We start from the raw sequence: 11,622 nt of genomic DNA, 5'->3' as shown, positions 1-11,622 counted from the left end.
GGGGGGGGGAGAAAAGGACGACCTCCACACGTTTGGTGGCCGAGTCACTTAAGAAGGCAAAAAAAACCCTTTCCGGATGAACCCCATACCGCCACCGACAGCAGTGCAGAGTGGGATCCCAGGATCCAGCCCCTGGCTAATTTGTGAGTATATCAAACTTCGGACACATTTGTACATCAGATTTACTATCGGATAGCGTTAACATATTGAGTCACGCCTTTTTTGCAGCCCAGCCAAGTCCTGCATCGAGCAATCCTCATCGGAGGATTCACTAGGCTCGGATGCTATGGACAGTGGGACACCCCCGAAGGCCCCCGCCCCAAAACACATGAACGACACCGAGGCGCCGTCACAGAGGGACCTAGGCCGAGGAGGGGGTGAAACTTCGGCGGCCGGACACACGGGAGAAACGGCTCCCATGGACACCGTCGGCGGGGGCTATCTCGAATTCGGCCCCCAGCCGAACACGATTTCGGAGACCGATACGGCTCCGGGATCAGGTGGGCAGCCTCTATTAACAGGAGGGGGTGCGCCTGTTCCACCGGTGACCTCTGTCCAACCAGAGGTTCCAAATGCTTTGTTGACGGTGTTAAAGAACGCTTCCATCATTGAAGAACACCGCGCCCTTATGGGTGCGCTGATTCAGAAGATCCGGTCTGCAAAAAGCGGGTTGACCGAAGCCTGCACCAGCCTTTTAACAGGTTTCGAGGTAAGTGGTGAGACTTGAAGAGTGTCGTAATATAGATAGTAGCCCCTAATACACTGTTAGGTGTTCGAGACAAAAAGCCGTACAGAGGATCAAATATATGCTCGCAGGAGACTTATCGTGCAACACCCTTATTTTCTATTATGTTTTGTCTAAGCAGGCGTCGTTGTTGACTACCACTTCTCATACTGCGGAAGTCTCCGGACTGAAGCAGCGTCTGGAGCGGGCCGAAGAAGAGCTTGGCCAAGTAAAGAAGCAGTTGGAGGATAAACAATGTATGTAAAACATTGTCTTGATTTATTATCAATCGATGATTGATTTTGACGAAGAACATCATGCTGTGCGCCAGGAGCGACGTCTGAAGTCGAAGCTCTTAAGAAGGCAGTGGCCGCAGCCGAAAAGAGGGCAGCCAAGGAGCAGGCCGTGAAAAACACGAGGCAAGGGTTGCTGAGGTTCAACAAGAACTCCAGGAAGCTATGGTAAGTTGCGAGACCTTGGAGAAAAGCTTGTTGGATAAAGAATCCGAACTCAGCAAGGCTCAGCAAGCCGACGCGATGCCCAGGGTGAGTCCCAAGGCGCCCTCTAAGAAATCCAAGAGGCAAGGAAGATCGCGGCGGGTAAGGCTTTTTCTATGCAAAGAAAGTATGTGAAGGAAAGATTCCTGTTGCTAACCTGAATTTGGGGCTTTCCAGGGGCATTTGCGGATTTGCCGCGCAGCATATCTGATGCCGCACAATTCTATTGAGCCGAAGAAGGGAGTTCTACAGAGAAGCTATTCTGGTCGCAATACCTTGCGCCAGAACATCCTGTTCCCTTTATCGATCAGCTTAAATAGCTGGTCGAGCTGCATAGGGTTGCCGAACTAGCCATGAAAGACTTGATAATCCGGCTATGGCCTGCCGAAGCAATTCCCAGCAGCTACTTTGGGCTCGTTAAGCGGCTAGTTAGCGCATGTCCTTGGATTGACGTGATCAAGCGGTCGGTCTATATTGAGGTTGCCCGAATGGCTTTCGCCTATGTCAAAGTGCACTGGCCGAAGATGGACGTTGTTAAACTGATGACCGAGGGACCACCCGAAGGGAAGGAGCACCGCAAACCTGAATTGTACTACGAAGGTGTCCTGGAGGGATCCCGCCTTGTGGCGGAGCATTGTGCTAAGGACATTTTTTACCCATGAATATTCATGGTGTCTGGCTTTGTAATATGAAACAAGGTTACTATGTAGTGCCTGTTTTTTAATAATTTTGCCTCCTGTGCGGCCGTTATTTATACTAATTCTGAGAGTTGGCCAATCATCGGCTTCCGCCCCCATGTAGGAAGTATGGGGGTGTTCGGGATAAATCCAAACACTCTTTACCCCAGTTTTGGTTCCTTTAAGGAGGTGTTCGGCGCAACGAACCAGGCAATCGGACTATACCACTTTATCACCCTCACTTAGCCATAGGAGTTTAACAAAAGAAATGTAGGTGCAGCCGCTAGTGCTCGGAAGACCGGATTAGGGGCTCTATAAGCACCTGATCGGAAAACCCGATCCATCGCATGCTGCATTAATTATTGCATAATGCAAAAGAAATCTTTAGTGATTTTGAGACCTCTCGAACAGCGACCAGCTCTCTCCGCGTCATGACAGTCACTTTTCGGATTTCTCTACTGAGGTGCTCGTCTGGAAGAACCAGGACACAATCGCAGTAGTTCTCCCTGTGCCGCCTTAGACGATATAGCGGAATGTAAGGTAGCAAAACACGGAGCTGGGCAAACCCAACATTTGACCAAAGACATGATTCGGAGCCGATGCATATAATGCTATAAGTTCGGGGTGCCGAACAGCCGCGAAGGTGTTTGGACTTGTTTGCCGTATTATGGGTACAGTAAAACCCCTGGCATATTAAGGCGTACCAAAGTGTACGGCTGCTATTTGACAAAGAATAAAAGGAAACGGCAGGTGAACGTCATATAAAGCCGCAGTTTTGTAATTTGAATAATAAGTCAAAGCGTGTGAGTACAGGTAGTGCGATAAAAACGAGTATGACTTCGAAACCTCCTGGGGCCGGGGCGGGAGCTGCATGCGGATCCGGATAATTGTAGGATGATCGTCGAGGGAAATATCTAGGGATTCCCCTTCGCGTTCGAGCTGTCTCCCGCCACGGTGTGTCCGTCCCTTCATAGGTCAGTTTGTCAGGTCGCCGGTGATGGCCTAGGCAAAAAGTGAACCTGAAAGAAAATACAGAAATTGTTTGTGTGTCCCCTGGCGATTGATTTGTATTGTCAGACACCACCTTTCTGCGCCTCTGTCCCTTCCCGAAGTGATTAGTTGAACTCTTGACTAGCTGGGCTATCGCGCCGCGAGGTAGTTCGGACTATTTTGACAATGTTCGGGAACTTGGTCGTCGAATTAGCGTTCGATTGAAATAGGCCGCTCAATTCATCTGCCGTTAGGGCAGCGGTGTGCTCTTCGATGCGGAGGGAGCACTCAGTGTTTCCGTTGACTGTTATGACGCCATGTGAACTAGGCATCTTAAGCTTAAGATAAGCATAGTGTGGCACCGCATTGAATCGAGCAAATGCGGTTCGTCCAAGCAGTGCATGATAACCACTACGGAAGGGGACAATGTCAAAGATTAACTCTTCACTTCTAAAATTATCTGGGGATCCAAAGACCACTTCCAGTGTGATTGAGCCTGTACAACACAACTCTACACCTGGTATGACACATTTAAAGGTGGTTTTAGTGGGTTTGATCCTTGAAGGATCTATGCCCATCTTGCGCACTGTGTCCCAATAAAGCAGGTTCAGGCTGCTACCTCCATCCATAAGGACTCGCGTGAGGTGGAATCCGTCGATTATTGGGTCAAGGACGAGTGCGGCTGAGCCGCCGTGACAAATGTTCGTCGGATGATCTTTGCGATCAAAGGTGTTCGAGCCGGAAGGCCATGGGTTGTACTTTGGGGCGATTGGCTCCATCGTGTAGACGTCCCTGAGTGCGCGCCTCCGCTCCCGTTTGGGAATGTGGGTGGCGTATATCATATTCACCATTTTAATTTGCGGAGGAAAGTTCTTTTGCCCTCCTGTCTTTGGTGGCCGGGGCTCCTCGTGATCGTCATTTCTTTGCGACCCCTTCTCCTTGTTTTCGGCATTTGACTTGCGGCCTATTTGAAAACCGAGAATTCTCTGGTAGTATGATTAGCTGGTGTACCTAGGGTGCCGTGAATTTTACATGGTCGGTCGAGTATGCGGTCCATACTGGACGTACCCGGATTGTTTCTTTTGAATGGTTTCTTCCTTGGACCGGTCTTAGAGCCACTGAATCCGGCATTGACAGTTGTGTCTTCGGTGCTATCATCGTTGTTTCGACGTTTGTGTTTGCTGCGTCGGGGCTTGCCGTTGTCGTCTCTGGATTTAGAATTTCCATGTTTACTTGAGGTGCTGTTGCTATGAGCTAACCAGTTGTCCTCGCCCGCATAGAAGCGGGTCATAAGCGTCGTAAGGGCTTCCATGGATCTCGGCTTCTCTTGTCCGAGGTGTCGGGCAATCCATTCATCCCAGATATTATTCTTAAAGGCCGCTAGGGCTTCAGCACCTGGACAGTCAATGATTTGGTGCTTTTGAGTTAAGAACCGAGTCCAGAATTTCCTGGCTGTTCTGTTATATGACTTAAGTCATCAGCGTCTGGAGGTGGTACATAAGTACCCTGAAAGTTGTCAAGGAATGCGTCTTCTAGGTTCTCCCAACTGCCAATGGAGTTTTCGGGCAGACTGTTCAACCAGTGCCGAGCTGGTCCCTTGAGTTTTAGTGGGAGGTACTTGATGTCATGGAGGTCATCATCGCGGGCCATATGAATGTGGAGAAGGAAGTCTTCGATCCACACCACAGGATCTGTTGTCCCATCATATGATTGGATGTTTACGGGTTTAAACTCTTCTGCGAATTCATGCCCCATTACTTCATCCGTGAAGCATAGGGGGTGTGCGGCACCTCTATGTCGGGCTACGTCGCGACACATTTCGGATGGAGATGGTCTACGGTATTCGGCCCGGACAGGTTGGTTTTTATTGCATCCGGTGTGGTGGCCGTCGTTGCGTGCTGGAGCGCGCCCCGCGATCCGTAGATCAATCTGGGTTGACCTGCTCTCACAGTGTACCGCAGGTCTTTTGTATATCCCCAAGCTTTTGTGTTTCTATTTGTTCGGCGACGTGGTGCGGGCTGCTGTTCGGGCTGATCTGCCGATTTGTCTCAGCCACGTGGTGGTCGGTCAGCCGCATAGTGCGCTCGTAGTTTAGGCTCTAGTTCTTCGTTGTCAAATTGAGGCAAGAACGTGCGCTTTGGGTAGCTTTTGGTTAGGCGCTCGAGTCCATATTCTTCGGCTGCCAGGACCTCGATCCATCTATCAATGAGCAGATCTTGATTAGTTTGAAGGTGTTGTTGTTTTTTCTTCGGGCTCTTCGCAGTGGCTATAAGCCGGAGCTTGAAGCGCTCCTGCTCGATGGGATCCTTAGGCGCGATAAATTCTTCATCGCTGAGGCTCACCTCGTCTTCGGAGAGGGGCATGTAATTTTCATCTTCCGAGTCTTCAGCCATTGCCTGTTCATTGGGGCTAGCTTGCCCGTTCTCCCGACCGGCCAGTTCGTGGCTTGGCTTGGTGGGGTTGTTTCCGTCTTTGGCGTCATCCGGAGTGCTATTGTCTCTGGTGCCGGTATCACTGTTTTTGCTACGGCGTGGTTTAAAGTGGCGCCGCTAACGTCGGCGCTTCGGCTGCTTTTCGGGTAGTTTGTCCTCACCTGTATCCTTTTGGTCCTCGCCATTATCTTCTTTGGGGGTATCCACCATGTAAATGTCCTATGACGAGGTGGCTGTCTAGCGCCCTGTGGGCGGTGGTTCCTCTTCTTCTCCCGCATCGTCGTCCATACTATCGATGTCTTCGGAGTCGAAGTCTAGCATGTCGGTCAAGTTGTCGATAGTGGCTATTAAGTGGGTGGTGGGTGGGTAATGAATTCCTTCGTCGTCCTCTTCCCACTCAAGCTGGACATAGTTCGGCGGAGAGTCCTCTGACAGAGAGATAGACTTTAATGAATTTAGTATGTCTCCCAAGGGCGAATGCTAAAAGATATCCGCAGAGCTAAACTCCATGATCGGCGCCCAGTTAAGTACGATGGGCGCGGATGTACGCGGTTCGGAACCCATGGCCGGAGACGAGTCCGATGGTCCGATGACACATATCTCCTTGGAAGTGAGATCGGTGTTCGGCTCTATCGCCGCTGAGTGTGCGGCCTCCATGGCAGGGTCCATCCACCCGTCCTCGGCTGGCACGATCTGCTCCGGATTTAGATCAGGGGCAGCCGCAGGTGTGATCTTCTGATTGCCGTCTCATGGACGATCTAAGTCATGCTCATCACGGCTGTAGGTCGCACCTATCATGGGCTCGAATCCGTCGAATATAAAGTCTCTGAGGATGTCGGTAGTGTAGTTCATCCTTCCAAACTTGACTTGATGGCCAGGGGCGTAGCTATCGATCTGCTCCAGATGGCCAAGCGAGTTGGCCTCCAGTGCGAAGCCGCCGGATACGAAGATCTATCCGGGGAGGAAAACCTCACCCTGGATCGCATCATTGTAGATGATTGAAGGAGCCATCAAGCCTTATGGTGACGACACAGTGGAACTCCCAATGAAAGCACCAATGCCGGTGTCAAAACCGGCGGTACTCGGGTAGGGGGTCCCGAACTGTGCGTCTAAGGCTGATGGTAACAGGAGGCGCGTGACACGATGTTTACCCAAGTTCGGGCCCTCTTGATGAAGGTAATACCCTACTTCCTGCTTGATTGATCTTGATGATATGAGTATTACAAGAGTTGATCTACCACGAGATCGATGAGGCTAACCCTAGAAGCTAGCCTATGATTATGATTGTTGTTGTCCTACGGACTAAACCCTCCGGTTTATATAGACACTGGAGGGGGTTAGGATTACACAAAGTCGATTACAGAGAAGGGAATCTACATATCCGAATCGCCAAGCTTGCCTTCCATGCAAAGGAGAGTCCCATCCGGACACGGGACGAAGTCTTCTATCTTGTATCTTCATAGTCCAACAGTCTGGCTGAAGTATATAGTCCGGCTGTCCGAGGACCCCCCCTAATCTAGGACTCCCTCAACCACCATCACAGGTGCTTGCTCTAACTTCGCAGTGTGATATGTGGTTGCATGTTGCATACGGTGTCTAGATTATAATCTATCTATCTATCTATATCTATACCTATACTAATTTGAGACTCCCAAGAAATTACCATGTTAATCAGTAATTAGGAGCCGTTAATCTTGTGGGGCCAACTTACTACGGTCGAGATCAGCCCATATAATTTCCACTTTAATCGTAAAATATGAGACGTTCATCTGATGAAACCGACTTATGATGGTTTAGATTGGTCCACATAATTCTTTGTTTCAAAACATCATAATTGCCGAAGAGATTGGCTCATTAAAAAAAGAGAGAGCTCCTCATGAAAAAAAAGAGAGATTGGATCTTTGTTTAGGGAAAAAGAGATTGGATTCGATCAGCCCATATAATTTCCACATCAATCGTAAAATATGAGCCGTTGATCGGATGAAACCGACTTATTACGGATTAGATTGGTCCACATAATTCTGTGTTTCAAAACTTCATAATTGCGAAGAGATTGGCTCATTAAAAAAAAGAGCCCCTCATTAAAAAAAGGGAGATATTGGATCTTTGTTTAAGGAAGAAAGAGATTGGATCCTAATATTATTCCTCCCTATTCTCTCCGTTTCCCCACCTCCACGAAGCAGTATTCCTCTCCTTCCCATCAGCGGAGTTCCTTGGGAATAAAATCGTGGTCTCCTCCATGTGGTGAAAATCACATACTCCTCCATCTGGTGGTTCGATCAAAATCCATCCCAGCAAGAAAACTATTGCCTCCTTCTCTATTTGGTACCTCGATCTGTAATCAATTCCTACTCTTGATTTGCTTCCCAGCGATTTGAGTAATATGGAGCAGCATCGTTGTGGCCTGTCCGCATCCTGTTGATTGTACACCACGCTGAGGGCCTAAGGCGACCACAAAATCCAGGTGACAAGTACGCCCAACTCTCCTCCTGAAGTCAGCCACCTTCCACTCGGATCTACACGTCTAGGTTATCTGAGGTAAGCCAATCAATCTTTCATTTAAAACCAGACCGTGTGCCCTTTGATCCAGAAAACTAAAGCCTTGATTACCCAAACTTACCCAGTGATCGATTTCAACATGTATGTAGGCTTTGATTTGTTGTAAGAACAGTCTAACGTTTCTTGCATCTTATGTTGGATTTCATCATGGCTTGACTGCTTGACTCCCTCAGTTATTTGCTGATATATGACACTTGAATTGCTGCACGTGGCTGCTGAATTTTCCTCCTGTAGGTTTTTCTTTCACATGTCCGCTCAGATGCTTGATCTCTTAAAAAAACATTAAGTCTGCCATTATGCAATTGCATCAACAAGGCTGGATGACCATCTTCACATGTTTAGCCCTGTACTCCAGTTTGCACTGAGTTATGTGTAGTAATAATGCCATATTTCTCAATAGTCTGCTAGCTGTTTCCAGATTTCGTGGACACTGTTAACTGATTATGTGTATAGTAGATAGAGCCGACGTAAGCATCAACACGTAGATGGTGTTTCTATTGTAATGTTTTCCATCTCCTTTTTTTGGAATCCCCTTTTTAATTATGCCGTCATCTTACTTTCCAGGTTGAAGACAAGACCAACTGAATTTACTCTATGTCTCTGGTTATTTAGATTCTTAGTAAGCAACAAAAGCCTATCATACATTTGCACCACTCAGCATGTTTACATTGTTGTCACCCATGTTACCTAGATCATAGTTTGTAGACGAGACATTAATATAGTAATATTGCACATAGTGATGTTTCCATAGAGGATTGCCTAAAATTAGTTTTCATTCATCCTTTTCCAAGACGAAAGCTCGATATTACTTTGTTTTTCTCTTCTATAATCCCAGAGGTAATGTCTCATGCCTGAAGTAGCAAGAGAAGTCCAATTGAAAAGTGCAAGGAGGTTTTTGCACTTCTCTTCTATTAGGAGATCATACTGAATATGAATCACCAATAAACGCCTTCCTTATGCAGGCTCCTATTCTTATTTATTATCGCACTGCTCTCTATTCTCCAATTTAGTCCATGTTGTCTGCAGACCTAAATATGCAAGATGTATTCAATTTAATGTCTGTGTTACGGCTCTCCATTGTCACCACCGCCCCGTTCAATCGGTGGAGACGAGTTTGATCCGGCAGCCAATGACGCATGCCTCACAATTCCTTCTCCAATTGATCTAGCAAGAAGGTGGAGAAGCCACCTGTGTTTCTCATTGGTGTTGGCCTCACACGTATCTGTGTTGATTTGATCTTGAACAAAAGCAAGGCTGAGAAGAACATGAAGAACTCCACTGATTGATTTCCATTGGGGCTGGATCGCCGCTTCCTCTCGATCCAATCTGCCATGGACGAGTTTGCCGGAGCCCCCATCTTACCTCCTGAACCGCCTTCAAGGCAGTTGTTTCATTTTACGTCATGCAGGTGATTCAAAGCCCAAAATGTTTGCTATCGGCAACACCGAGGTAGCCAATCCATGTAGCGCAACATTGGCATGTCGCCTTCTACTCTCGATTCGCCCGATACTGCACCAGTCTCATGTGCTGCTTGAGAAATACATGTGTATGATATCACCGGCTGCCTACACCAATGTCACAACCTCACAAGGTAAAGCTGCAGTGAACATTCCTTTGGTCATTGATTTTCCGCATTACTTCTAATGCAAAATTTTATGCTGCCATGGTGGCGTCATTTATTTTAAGGTATGTGTTTGTTTAAATTTAACCTTAATTATTTATAACTCGAGATACCCAGGTAATCTTATTTTTACATCTCACAATGTACATCTTTCATGATAAAATTATACCAGTACGTATACGTAGTATTGATGTTTTAGTCTAAATATTCATATATTATATATAGGGCAAGCGAAAACGTAGTGGAGTGGACAAGCTTAATCACTATCATCTAGGACCATGACGAGGTTGGGATGTCCATAAAGTATCAATTCATGGTCCTTGGGCTTGGTCTGAATTAACTTGGAAGCTAACGTAAGCATCAACATGTATATGGTCTTTGTGTAATAGATAGGGCCGACCTAAGCATCAACCTGTATATGGTCTTTGTATTTTACTGTTTTCCATCTTCTACTTTTGAATCCCTTTTTTAATTGTTCTGCCATCATACCTTCCAAGTTAAAGACAAGGTCAACTGAATTTACTCTATGTCTCTGGTTATGTTGATTCTTAGTAGGAAGCAACACAAGTCTTTCATACATTTGCACCACTTGCATGCTTTTCATTGTTGTCACCCATATGCTTAGATTATAGTTTGTAGCCGGGATATCAGTGCATGCTTCTGCTATTGCACATTATGATGGTTCCATAGCTGATTGCCTAAAATTAGTTTTGAGTCACCCTTTTCCATGGCGAAAGCTTGATATTACTTTGATTTCCCCTTCTATAATCCCAGAGGTTATGTCTCATTTCTGAAGTAGCAAGAGGAGTCCAACTAAAAAGAATAAGGAAGTTTTTGCATTTCTCTTCTTCTATTGTGGTCCATAAGATACCAGCCTTGGTATCCATCTCCTCTTCTCTTCTCTCAATGTACTTTTCTTTGATGAGCAAAAACATTTTTTTAGCTAAAAATTAGCCGACACATTCACTGTGCAGTGGCTTCCACCGACTCTTTGCCTTCAAACACAAATATCTTACTGTACATTGTTTTTGAGGAACGTAACATTTGTAAAATCTGATGTACAAAATGATAATTGAAAAAAGGAAATATTACTACCTTTCTTTAAATGCATTTTTATAAGGTCTAAATTATAATTGAATTACCTCCGAAAAGAAAAAACTTTGCACGTCTTATTTTCAATTTCAATCTGGAACTGTCATGTTAGATCCCACAGGAATATGCAAGCATGTACCAATGATTTCAGTCTAGCATGTCACGTATGCGTCGATCAAAAAATATCTAAAGAATCACATAATCTCTCTTATGTTATGGATAATATAGATCTGGATAAACTTCAACTAAGTTTATCAGTTTTTTGGCAACCATATATGTACATTTAAAGATTCTAATTATTCCTAATTTTAACTGAAGATAAATCCCATCTTCCCTGTAATTTAGTCGGTAACCATGAGAAACCATTAAAAACAATATGTCCAAGAGAAAATAACTTTCTTATAATTTGTATGTTGTCTGCTATCTGAGATAAAGCTTCAATGAATTTAGCTCTCATTTTGCGTGTAGGTTTGTGGGTAACCATGAAAAACCATTAAAATAATATCTCCAAACGGAAACAACTTTGCTATTTGATATTAAGTTAGCCCGTGCGCATGCACGGGTGGGCGACTAGTGCTTCTAATTAGGGTAAATTGCATCTGCTTAGTTTACACATTATACCTGTGAATATGACATGCTTTCCTATTTTTGGTACACACTACATCTATGTGTTAACCTTGTTCTTACATGAAACTATCTCTCTTTTGTATCATGCATCAATCACTTACGACGAGTCACATTTATTCGTTGCATATTGCATATTATTTCTAGCCTGTTGCCATGTATTGCTTCTAATTTGGTCAAATACATTTGTTAGGGCACCTTTTTAAGTTGGCAGAGTGATATTGGTTTTATCTTTCATATGGTTTCTAGATTGCATTGATTCTAACAAGTTCAAGCACATTGTGCTTAGTTTACACTTTATACATCATACATGTGAATATGTCACGTCGTCCTGTTTTTCATACATATTCCATCCTCCTATCATGCAGCTGCCTTACATGAAAGTAGTGTTCGTCAGTATCATGTA

The 11,622-nt window shown here is 45.5% G+C and overlaps 1 long non-coding RNA gene across 1 annotated transcript; it reads left to right on the top strand.

The window, feature by feature from the left end:
* The first annotated feature begins 7,476 nt into the window (after positions 1-7,476).
* On the top strand, positions 7,477-11,265 carry LOC123172423 (uncharacterized). Its single transcript, XR_006485592.1, has 3 exons — positions 7,477-7,593; positions 7,691-7,858; positions 8,444-11,265. It is a non-coding gene; the product is annotated as an uncharacterized lncRNA (long non-coding RNA).
* Positions 11,266-11,622: the final 357 nt, after the last annotated feature.

This window comes from Triticum aestivum, unplaced genomic scaffold, assembly GCF_018294505.1.
Source record: "Triticum aestivum cultivar Chinese Spring unplaced genomic scaffold, IWGSC CS RefSeq v2.1 scaffold181080, whole genome shotgun sequence".
In the NCBI taxonomy this organism is placed as follows: Eukaryota; Viridiplantae; Streptophyta; class Magnoliopsida; order Poales; family Poaceae; genus Triticum; species Triticum aestivum.
The sequence above is the reverse complement of the archived record's forward strand: the minus strand, read 5'-3'. Positions and strand labels throughout refer to the sequence as shown.